The sequence below is a fragment of the Sceloporus occidentalis genome, unplaced genomic scaffold (genome assembly GCF_023333645.1).
Source record: "Sceloporus occidentalis isolate IW3139 unplaced genomic scaffold, rSceOcc1.0.p SCAF_3, whole genome shotgun sequence".
Classification (NCBI taxonomy): domain Eukaryota; kingdom Metazoa; phylum Chordata; class Lepidosauria; order Squamata; family Phrynosomatidae; genus Sceloporus; species Sceloporus occidentalis.
The window spans coordinates 93,313,217-93,323,831 of NW_028316983.1; positions in this window are offsets into that span (position 1 = coordinate 93,313,217).

Sequence of the window (10,615 nt, forward strand, 5' to 3'; positions counted from 1 at the left end):
ACTGGCAGCCAGTGGAGCTCTTGTAAGTGGCAAGTAGTATGGTCCCTGTAACCTGCCCCAGTTAGCACTGGCTGAAGTTATTCCAAGTAGAGTGCATCGCAGTAGTTCAAACATGGTGTAAGGCATGTATCATGGCCAAATCCACCATCTCAGTGGCCACTGAGTATGGTTGTCCTTCCTGGGTTACTGAGGCCTTGAGTTGCCCACTTAGGGAATCCCCTGTATGCACACATACACACAAGAATATAACTTATCTTCAAACTTTGGTGTTCCCTCAAGTCTGCTAATATTCATCTCTGTACACAGGTGCTACTTAAGTGCTAAAAGCGTCTTGAAGAATAGAAACAAAATACAAGATATGTTGGCATTATGTCTGTGGATATTTTAAAAAGGCAATTTGTAGCATTTGGGATGACGTAAACAGGCAGAAATAAAAAAGGATAGTGTAACTGCCTCATCCACATTCATCACTAGGAGAAGGATCCCATTGTGAGAGTTCCAGAAAACAATGTATTCCATTTGCTTCGCTGGATGCTTGAGCTCAAGTACAAGTAATCACCACTTGAAGCTACACTCATCAAGTGCTGAAAACATCAAGCATGGATGACCATACCCAGAAAGTGATGTGGATATATTGCTACTGTTATAGTATTCACCATCTTGTGTGCACCTCTCTTAGTTAATACAATTATTGTGAAAGGGAAGACCCTGCTTGTTTGGACCTTTCGACTCTGAGGTTTTTCTTGTTATAGAGGTTATTTTCATTCTTCCTATAGAATTCCTACATTTTACATTCTTCTGAGTAGCAGAATGCTCAGCCTGAGGTTATGCTCAGCCTGAGGTTCTTGCAAGCAGAATGAAAGGAGAGCATCTATCGCATGAAATGGGAGAATTATTCTGGAAAAAATGTGTGTATTTTTCTATGCTATAATATATAGACTATTCTGTATTAAGTTCCTTCAAATTATAATTTAACAGCATATTATCTTTGCCATTTTTAAGATGACAACTCATAAAATACCTCCATATACATATTTTAAAATATGCATACATACTTGAATGTTAGAAATCTTGAATGCAATCTCCTGCAAGAGCACCCTCTACTGTTGCTTTACAAATTGACACACAAAGGGATCTTGTATCACCTTTGGTAACATGAGTTTTCATAAGCTGTCCTTGAGTTTTATAATTTGACAGTTGCGTAAAGCAAAAGTGCTACTTTACAGCTACTGTTTCATATACATTCGTAGGATATATTTCAGAGGAAGGAATTGACAAAACCACCTATGAGTAATCCTTGCCTAAGAAAACCCTATGAAATTCATGGGGTGGCCATATATCGACAGGTGACTTGAAGACACATGTGCCCACACATGCATACATAATGTAGCCCCCTAGAGGTGTTGGAGTGTAACTCCCAGCATTCCTTATTGGTTATACTGGCTAGGGCTACTAGGATATGCAGTTCAAAATATCTAGAGAGGCACACCAACCGTCAGGACATATTTTTATGAACTGCTGGAGCATTGTCCCTTCAGCTTTTAAAACAATTGTTTCCTTCCAGTTATTTTTCCTCTCTCTTCTGACTGCTTAAGACTGAAATAATTTAGTTGTATATTGCACACTATAATTTTCCCCAAATGTATTATAGTCGATATAGTCACATTTCAGTATGTGCACATACACTATCAAGTATCATGTTTTAGTTATTATGAAATAATTTGTTGTTGTTACTTTTTGCCAATAAGTCACCTTCAATTTATGAGAACCCTATGACTTAGATACCTTCAAGAGTCCTGGTCATGAACAGCTTCCTTTATTCAATCAATCAATCAATCTGTAATGCAGTATTTCTCTTTTCTTACCTTTACTGTTTTTGCCAGTGAATCATATCATCTCATGATGGGTCCAAAGTATGATAGTCTCTGGGGCAAAACAGATGGTCATGATGGGGCAGCTTGGAGCCCCACCTCCCACCCCTTTAGGCTGGACTGGGGCTGTGGCAAACAGACACACGGCCCCAATCCAGCCAACTTCCACCCCAAATAAGGGTGGAAAAAAACAGCTCCTATTTGGGACAGAAAAAAACTACCCCTTTGTCTCCTTTTTGCTGGCTCCAGGGCATGTGGAGTCTAAACACCACACCCTCAAGTCACCCGGAAGCCACCCAGTGTGTAATTGCCGGCACAACTTCCACGTGATTTGGGAGCATGGCACATGTAAACACTATGCCCTCAAGCTGGCTTGAAGCTGGCTGAAGCTGTCAATCTCCCTGCCCCCCCCCCCCCCCCCGTACACTGAACCCATTGGTTCATGCTCTAGTCTCTGGGTCAGCAGAAAGCAAGCTTGTTCCATCTTCTACATGACATCCTTTCAGATATTTAAAAGTAGATATCATGTCAAGAAATCAAAAGAGGACTAGGAAGGGCAGCTATGAAAGAACTAGACAAGGTCCTGAAGTGTAAAGATATATCACTGAATACAGTGGATTCTTGATATCTGTTGAGGTTTGATTCCAGGGCTCCCTGTGGATACCAAAATCCATGGATGCTCAAGTCCCATTATATACAATGACATAGTAGAATGGTGTCCCTTATATAAAAGGCCAAAATCAAGGCTTGGTTTTTGGATTTATTTTTTTTTTAAAAAAATTCAACCCATAGAAGGTTTAATCCATGGATGCAAAATCCAAGGATACAGAAGGCTGATTGTACTAAAGTTAGGATTATCCATGCCATTGTATTTCCTATTTCTATATGTGGCTGTGAAATTGACAGTGAAGAAATCTGATAAGAAGAAAATCAACTCATTTGAAATGTGGTGCTGGAGAAGGGTTTGTGAATACTGAGGACTGCTGATAAGACAAATAAATGGGTCCTAGAGCAAATAAAACATGACCTCTCATTAGATGCCAAAATGATTAAGATGAGACTGTCATACTTTGGCCATGTCATAACTCACTAGAAGACATGTCTCACTAGAAAAGACAAGATGTAATTCTTAGCAAATTAGAAGGCAGTAGGAAAAGAGGAAGACCACATTCGAAATTGATAGACTACAATCTAAGAAGCTACAGCCCAGAATGTGCAAGACCTGAGCAGGTCTGTTGATTATAGGGTGATTTGGAGGTCTTTTGTTCATAAATTAAAGTTGATTTCACAACAGTTAACAACAACAAAGTCAACTCTCAATCCTTTCTTCTCCACACTAAACATATGCAGCTCCCTAAATCATACATCATAAGGCTTAATTTCCAGTCCTTTGGTAATCTTGGTTGTCCTTTTCTTGACATGTTTTACCTTACAGTTCTACTTTTGAGCTGTGATGCCCTTACCTCAATCTCTACACTATGTTCCTGGGAAGCAGCCCAGGATTATATTGGCTTCTTTAGATGCTGGATCAGATTCACAGAATCATAGAATCATAGAGTTAGAAGAGACCACAAGGGCCATCCAGTCCAACCCCCTGCCATGCAGGAAATCTAAATCAAAGCATCCCCAACAGATGGCCATCAAGCCTCTGTTTGAAAACCTCTAAGGAAGGAGACTCCACCACACTCCAAGGGAGTTTGTTCCACTGTCAAACAGCCCTTACTGGCAGGAAATTCCTCCTAATGTTGAGGTGGAATCTCTTTTCCTGCAGTTTGCATCCATTGTTCTGCGTTCTAGTCTCTGGACTCACATTTACTTGTGGTCTACTAAGACCCCTAGTTCTATTTCACATGCACTGCTTTCAAGCCAGGTGTCCCACACACTATATTTGTCCACTTCATTTTTCCTGCCTATAGCTTGCTGTGGTTGTTGTTAGCTGCCCTCATGTCAACTTCAACTCACAGCAACAGCATGAGTGAACACCTCCAAGCCTCCCTGTCCTCAGCTGCTCTGCTAAGGTCCTGCAGGCTCAAGGCTGTGGTCTCCTTGTTTAAATCTATCCATCTAATATATGGCTTTCCTCTCTTTCGACTTCGGTCTACCTTTCCTAGCATTATTGTCTTTTCCAGTTAATGATTTTGACTGGTTTCAATAAACCACACCAGTAACACAAACCAGTTTCCCATTCAGACTTGTTGAGAAAGATGTTGGCTGGAAATGAAGGCATTGTGACCACACTACTGAAGGAGATGAAAGAGAAGATCCTATGAATGCAAAGCTCATGCATGTGGCACTAAATTGGGGTGTAGCATTGGGTAAGAGTGAAACCAATGTATGTTTTCTATCAATTTACAAAAAAAGAGAGATGTATTGATTTATTACATGATTTTTTGTTGTTGTTCAAGCTGTGTCCAACTTACAGTGACCCTAAGGTTAACCTATCACGGGGTTTTCTTGGCAAGATTTGTCCAGAGGGGATTTGTCACTGTCTTCCTCTGAGGCTGAGAGAGAGTGACTTGCCCAGATACTGTACTCCTCCTTCCCAATTCCAAGATAAGAACAGGGAGAAACAGTATTTCCCTTCTGTTGAAAAAATAGGGGCTCTGCTGTTGCTTCACAACCTCTGAGCTAGCGTAGCGAGTCTCATGGTATTACTAAACTGCTACTGAAATGTTTCTAATTCACATAACAGCTCTCCTTCTTTCTTCCTGTTTTTCAAAACATTTGTTAAGAGTCTCACCTTCAAATACATGATTTCTTGGATCTTTTTTTTGAAGATAAGAAAATCAACATGCTCTGCACTCAGTGTTTATTTTCATTGCCTGCAATGAATGTTGTTTTATAATAAACATGATACAAGTGCCATTTCTTACTGGAGTGCAAACACAAAGCAGTGTTTGAATCATCTAAGCACAACATGAAAACAGCAACTTGAAACTGCCTTTAAGTTATGCAATGAATTAATTTCAAAGTCCAACCAAAGACAGATATGTAAGGTGTTTTTAAAATCTTTCCAATTAATTAAATCAGCTCTGGATTGTAACCAGGATAAATTAATTATATATTTTATTTTAAAAGAAATTATGGAGAACGGAATAAAGCACATACAGTAACAGCCAATTCAGAAACAGAACTCACAGGACATTGCTTGTGAATGTGGCTAATATACAGTATAAAGCAGAACTGCACTGAATTCAATATATGTAGGCATCATATTGGTTTCTGATTCATTAACCACCACCCACACCAGCATTTATACACTGTAGGAAGATACTTGGCTTCTTTTTCATGCAATGTATTGGTATCTGGCCATCTGTTCCTTTCATCATTCCCATGTCCAAAAGGAATAATGGCCACATTCCATGTAGCATAATGCACACTCTCAACTATTTTTGTGCATTGGGACCTTCCCAGTTTGTCTTTGTGGCTTTATCATGGGCTCTGTCATATACATACCCTGACTACATCTGTTAATGTTGTATCTTTATTCACTCCATCACATCCTCTACTGTAGTGGTGGAGGACTATTGCCCCTTCAGATATTTTGGACAACAACTTTCATAATCCCATATCATTGGCCATGGGGCTTGGCTCGTCTGGGAGTAAAAAGTCCAAAACATCTGGTGAGCCAAAGTATTTTGAGCCCCCCTGTAAACTACTGCAGGATTCTCAGTCCAGATGTTGAATTGCAACTTCCAGTATTCCTCAGCATTTGGCCTTGCTGGCTAGGGCTGCTGGGACTTGAAGTCCAACATATCTGGGTGACAGTATGATTCCCACTCCTGATACTATGTAACATTGGCGTTTATCACACAGAGGTTTTGGGGGATTTTTGCAACTCAGATCCGGGGTGACTGTGGGTCCACGATGCAAATTCACATCATAACGTGAATGTGTTATCAGACGAGATTCCTTTCTATGGGCACTCCTTCTGTGGGGCTTCTGCAGTGATTCCAAAGTGACCCCTCATTTTGGTGAATCGGGGGGGAAAAGTGAATTCACAGAATTTGCTTTCAAGCTCACTTTGATTTCACTTTGAATTGATCTGGTGTGGAAGATCACTCCGATGTCGCCCCCCCCCCTTGGCCCCCTGAGTCCTGCTCCTTCATCCCCCTCCTCCTCCTTCATGCCATCTCGTCCTTTCTGCCACTCTGCCACCTATCCCATCACCCCCTGACTGCTCCTTCAGCCCAATGAAGGATGACAGCTAAGGAGGGGGCAGAGATGGAGGACAGCGTCCAGACCACCACTGAGCATGTGCAAGGGTCCCAATTCAAATTGTTAAATCCGCATGGTATGCACCGGTGTGGTAATACAATGTGCACTCACTCGGCTTTGCATGAATCTGCATCACGTGACTTGCCTTGGATTCGATTCCCCCTTGATTTGGAAGGGCAACAGAAGGGCAACCAGGTGTGATAAAACACTCACATTACAACGTGAATTCGCATAGCTGAACTAGGAGTCACCCCAGATCTGAGCTGCAAAAAGCCCCGTGTGATATACTCCTTTGACAGGACTCTCAAGGATATAAGTACAAGATTTGTATTAATTTGTACATTGCTTTGAATCTTAATTCTGGGGAGAAGGTGGGATGGCCACAACAACAACAATAATAATAAAGATAACAATAAGGCAGCCAGTTTTCAGAAAGGTCTATACCAACCTGACCAGTTTTTAAAAATCTCAAGTCAGCTGCCAGTCTAAACAGACAATATGAAGGCTGGCTGGATTCTTCAACATGGAAGAAGAGTGCTGACACAGATAGGAACTTTGTATTCTGTACTTGTGATCATTGATGATTGATGATTATTAAGTTTGGTGAGACAGAAAGAGCAGAATGAGCAATGTGCTACTTTTGAAAGAAAAGTCCTTAGCTCTGAAAAGCAAAACTCAGACAGTACTGATAGTTAGCTGCAGAATTCAACTCTGCTGCCTCAACAGCACTTTATGCAACTGGCATTCTGTTTAAGCAGACCTGTTTATGTTTTGGAAGTATGGAACCACAAACAAAATGTTGGTTCTTACTTTTGCTGAAAACGTAACATCATTCCCTAACCAGTTCTTCGTCCTCTATTATCATACACCTCAATGCTCTCACCTTTGCCCAGTCTCTCCTGGCAACTAACATACTTCTTTAACTAATCATTAAGATATGATACTATGGCCTGTTACAGACTGCCAAAATTAAGCTGCTTCGGGTCTCTTTGGAGGTATGCTATTTAAATGATGCATGGGTCCTAAGAGTCCAGAGGTCGCGCCAAAGCCACACTCCATTCCTAAGCACTGGAGTGCAGCTTTGGTGCAGCTTTCGGATTCTTAGGATGCATGCATCATTTAAACAGCATACCTCCAAAGAGACCCGAAGCAGCTTTATTTTGGCAGTCTGTAACAGGCCAATGTTATATGATACTGCAAGTCCTACACTGTCTTATTATCCACTCAGAACTTTCCATAGCCTTACCACCTTCAACATGTCCCAATATACCCCTGCCTGAGACCTTTTCTCCCCCAATTCTGTCACATTCCACTGTACAAAGTCCTCCCTTAAATCGTGCTTCTCTTTCTCTGTTTGATCCTTATGTCTGGAACACCCTTTGAGAATGTGTGGGCAGTCTTTCTGCAGTTCCTCCGCGCCGGCTTTTTTTCGCAAGCCGGGGAAACCTTCGTAACCCGGAAATAATTAATTAATTTTTTTTTTTTCGTATCCCGGGATTTTCGTATCGCGGCGCGTTCGTATCCCGGGGTACCAGTGTATTCCCTTAGTTCTAGCCAATACTGCGATTAGCTGTATTTATGCTTCTTTTTCCTTTGCTACCATTGCCTCTGTTTTCTTCTCTTCAGTCTGGAGGATATCACACGACTGAAATTGGAAGTATAATCCAGTGTCATCCTGAATGCAATCATGCATATTCATGTTATTGTGCGAAAGGTTACCACACGTGATCACTGGCAGTCCGAATGCACTCCGAACACAATCATGCGTCAATCCACAGTTGGGTAAATTCGGTGAACTAGCAAAGTCACTGTTGTTTGGACTGATGTGCATGTCTCCTTTGGTCCTGGTTCCCCCCCAAATCTGGAAGGGGGGTTTCCCATAAAGCCACACTGCAATTCCGCTTCAATTTTGCATTGCTGAGGAGGGGCTGCTGCCTGCTAATTAAGAGGTGTGGACCGGGAGCTATTGGATAACCATTATATTCATGTTTTAACGTGACAAAAGTGAATATATGCTCGTTTTAACATGAATAGAGCATATTCTGTCAACTATTCTTCCCACCCACCCACCCCTCCAACCTCTTTTGTAAATTGTGGGGTTCCTTGGTTCCTCTCTCTCACTCGCCTAAATATGCTATGAATTGCACAGAATCTGAGTCATGTTTGGGGAGGCCATTACAGCGAATTTAAGGTGTGATAAGTAATCACGGAATTGTGTGAATTTTTGAACTGACCTCGCTATCTTCTCTTTCAAAAGTGAGAGCCTCCCATCCCATTTGATAAACTCCTCAGTTCTCTTTTCCTTTAAAAGACTTTGTTTAAAGATGCTGTCCAAATGCTGTTGCACTGGAAGTCCCAGTAACCCTAGTCAGCACAGTCAATGATGAGGACTGCTGGAAGCTGCAATTTAACAAAATCTGAAGGGCCATATGATTGTCACCCTGATGTAGATTGTAGATTAGCCAGAAAATAACCTGCAGGTTAGGTTTTTTACAGTTTAAATACAATTTTGAATCCACCCAGCTAGAGGAGATGCATTAAATCAATGGGATGTACATAAGTGTTGATTTGCCAGTTCAACAGGTTAGTCTGTAATTAGGGCTGGATAGGTTTTTAGACCCATCAGGGATGTAGCCAAGGGGAGGGGGATTCGTGGGGTCCGGATCCCCCTTCCATTAGATACAATGAATGGTGCGTGCTGCTGCACCACCACACCCAAGTCTGGACCCCCTCCCCTCCCCAAAATCCTGGACCCATGTAATGTGTAATAGTGCTATGCAAAGAACTAACTACTTTAGTCGTATGTTATATTATTTTTGTTGAGTGGCTTCAAGTTGTTTCCAACTTATGATGACCCTAAAGCAACCCTATCATGGGGTTTTCTTGGCAAGATTTGTTCAGAGGAAGTTTGCCATTGTCTTTCCCTGAGGGTGAGAGCATGTAAGTTGCCCAGGATAACCCAATGGGTTTCATGACTAAGCTGGGAATTGAATCCGGTCTCGAGAGTTGTAGTCCAACACTCAAACCACCATGCTTAAAAAAACCAGAATTATTACAATACTATTTCTAATACAAAGCATCTAATTTTAAAAATCTGTATGTGTCTCAGCTTTATAAAGTTTTTGTGTTTCAGTGAAGTATTTCTATCCAAGCAACAAAACTGGCATATTTTTATCTCATAATGATCATCTATTAGCATACTGTTTAGCTACTTTTTATATTACCAAATAATTAATGAAAATATGATCCCCACTTAATAATAAATGTGATAAATAATAAACATTAAAATAACACATTAAATAAATGAAAAACTGCTTTCTTATAATGTATTAGTCTTACTTTCACAAGATTCACTTGCTAATTTATATAGGGTAACAATAACCAGTAAGTCTGTACCGTTCATTAGAATTTTTTTTAAAAAAAGGCATACTCCTGGTAGAAGACACATTCACTTATCTAGGACTTAACCCATGAAGATGCAGGAATGCTCCAGCAACAAACTATTCCCAGGACTTCCTCATGAATGGTTTGTTGCTGGAGCATTCCTGGATCTTCATGGGTTAAGCGCAATGTGTCTAAAAATCTTCAGCACGATTGCACAACTTTGCTGGGAGTATGCCTTTTACTCCCAGTTTCCCCCCTCATCTGATAATCTCCAAAGTAATTGTCTTTACTAGATTATACGTGCAATTTTCATCTAGCACAGTGGTCCCGAAACTGTGCCCTTTAAGAGATTTTGGACTTCAGCTCCCAGAAGCCTCAGCCACGTTGGCCAATAGTCTGGGATTCTGGGAGCTGAAGTCTAAAATCTCTTAAAGGGCACAGCAAATTGTGTGGTGGGGGAAACTTCAGATTTATTTTTTAACCTACAAAGATAGAGGGGAGGCTTAAAGTTTTGTATTTGTGAATCTTGGCTGAAATGGGCCATATCCTGAATTGCAACATCAAGGTCTAAATTAACTCTTGTGATCTAACCTGTCATGGATACTCCTGTCACTCATAAGAATAGCAACCCCATCTGAACTCCATGAAAGGAATATTTGGGAAAATCTCCCCTGCATGTTAATCATGTTACGTCTATTTTAGCAAAGCCAACAAAAAAGTTTTGTGCCTCCTTAAAATACTAACAACTTTTATATGGCGTAAACTTTGGTGGACCATGGCCCATGCCATTCGATGCAAAACATGTATAGTTGTTGGAATAATTTGGTTCAACAGGAATGTGAACCAGGAAGAGGAATTGGTTTGAGCATTGAACTACAACTCTGGAGACCAGGGTTTGAATCCTGGCTGGGCCATGAAACCCACTGGGTGACTTTGGGCAAGTCACATTCTCTCAGCCTTGGGGGAAGGCAATAGCAAACCTCCTCTGAACAAATCTTGCCAAGAAAACTCCATGATAGATTCGCCTTAAGTTGGAAATGAGTTGAAGGCATACAACAACAGGAGTGTGCACCCAAAGATCACAAACAACAGCAACAATAAAGACACTGAACACTTCTTGTCCGCTGCCTTGAGTTACTTGT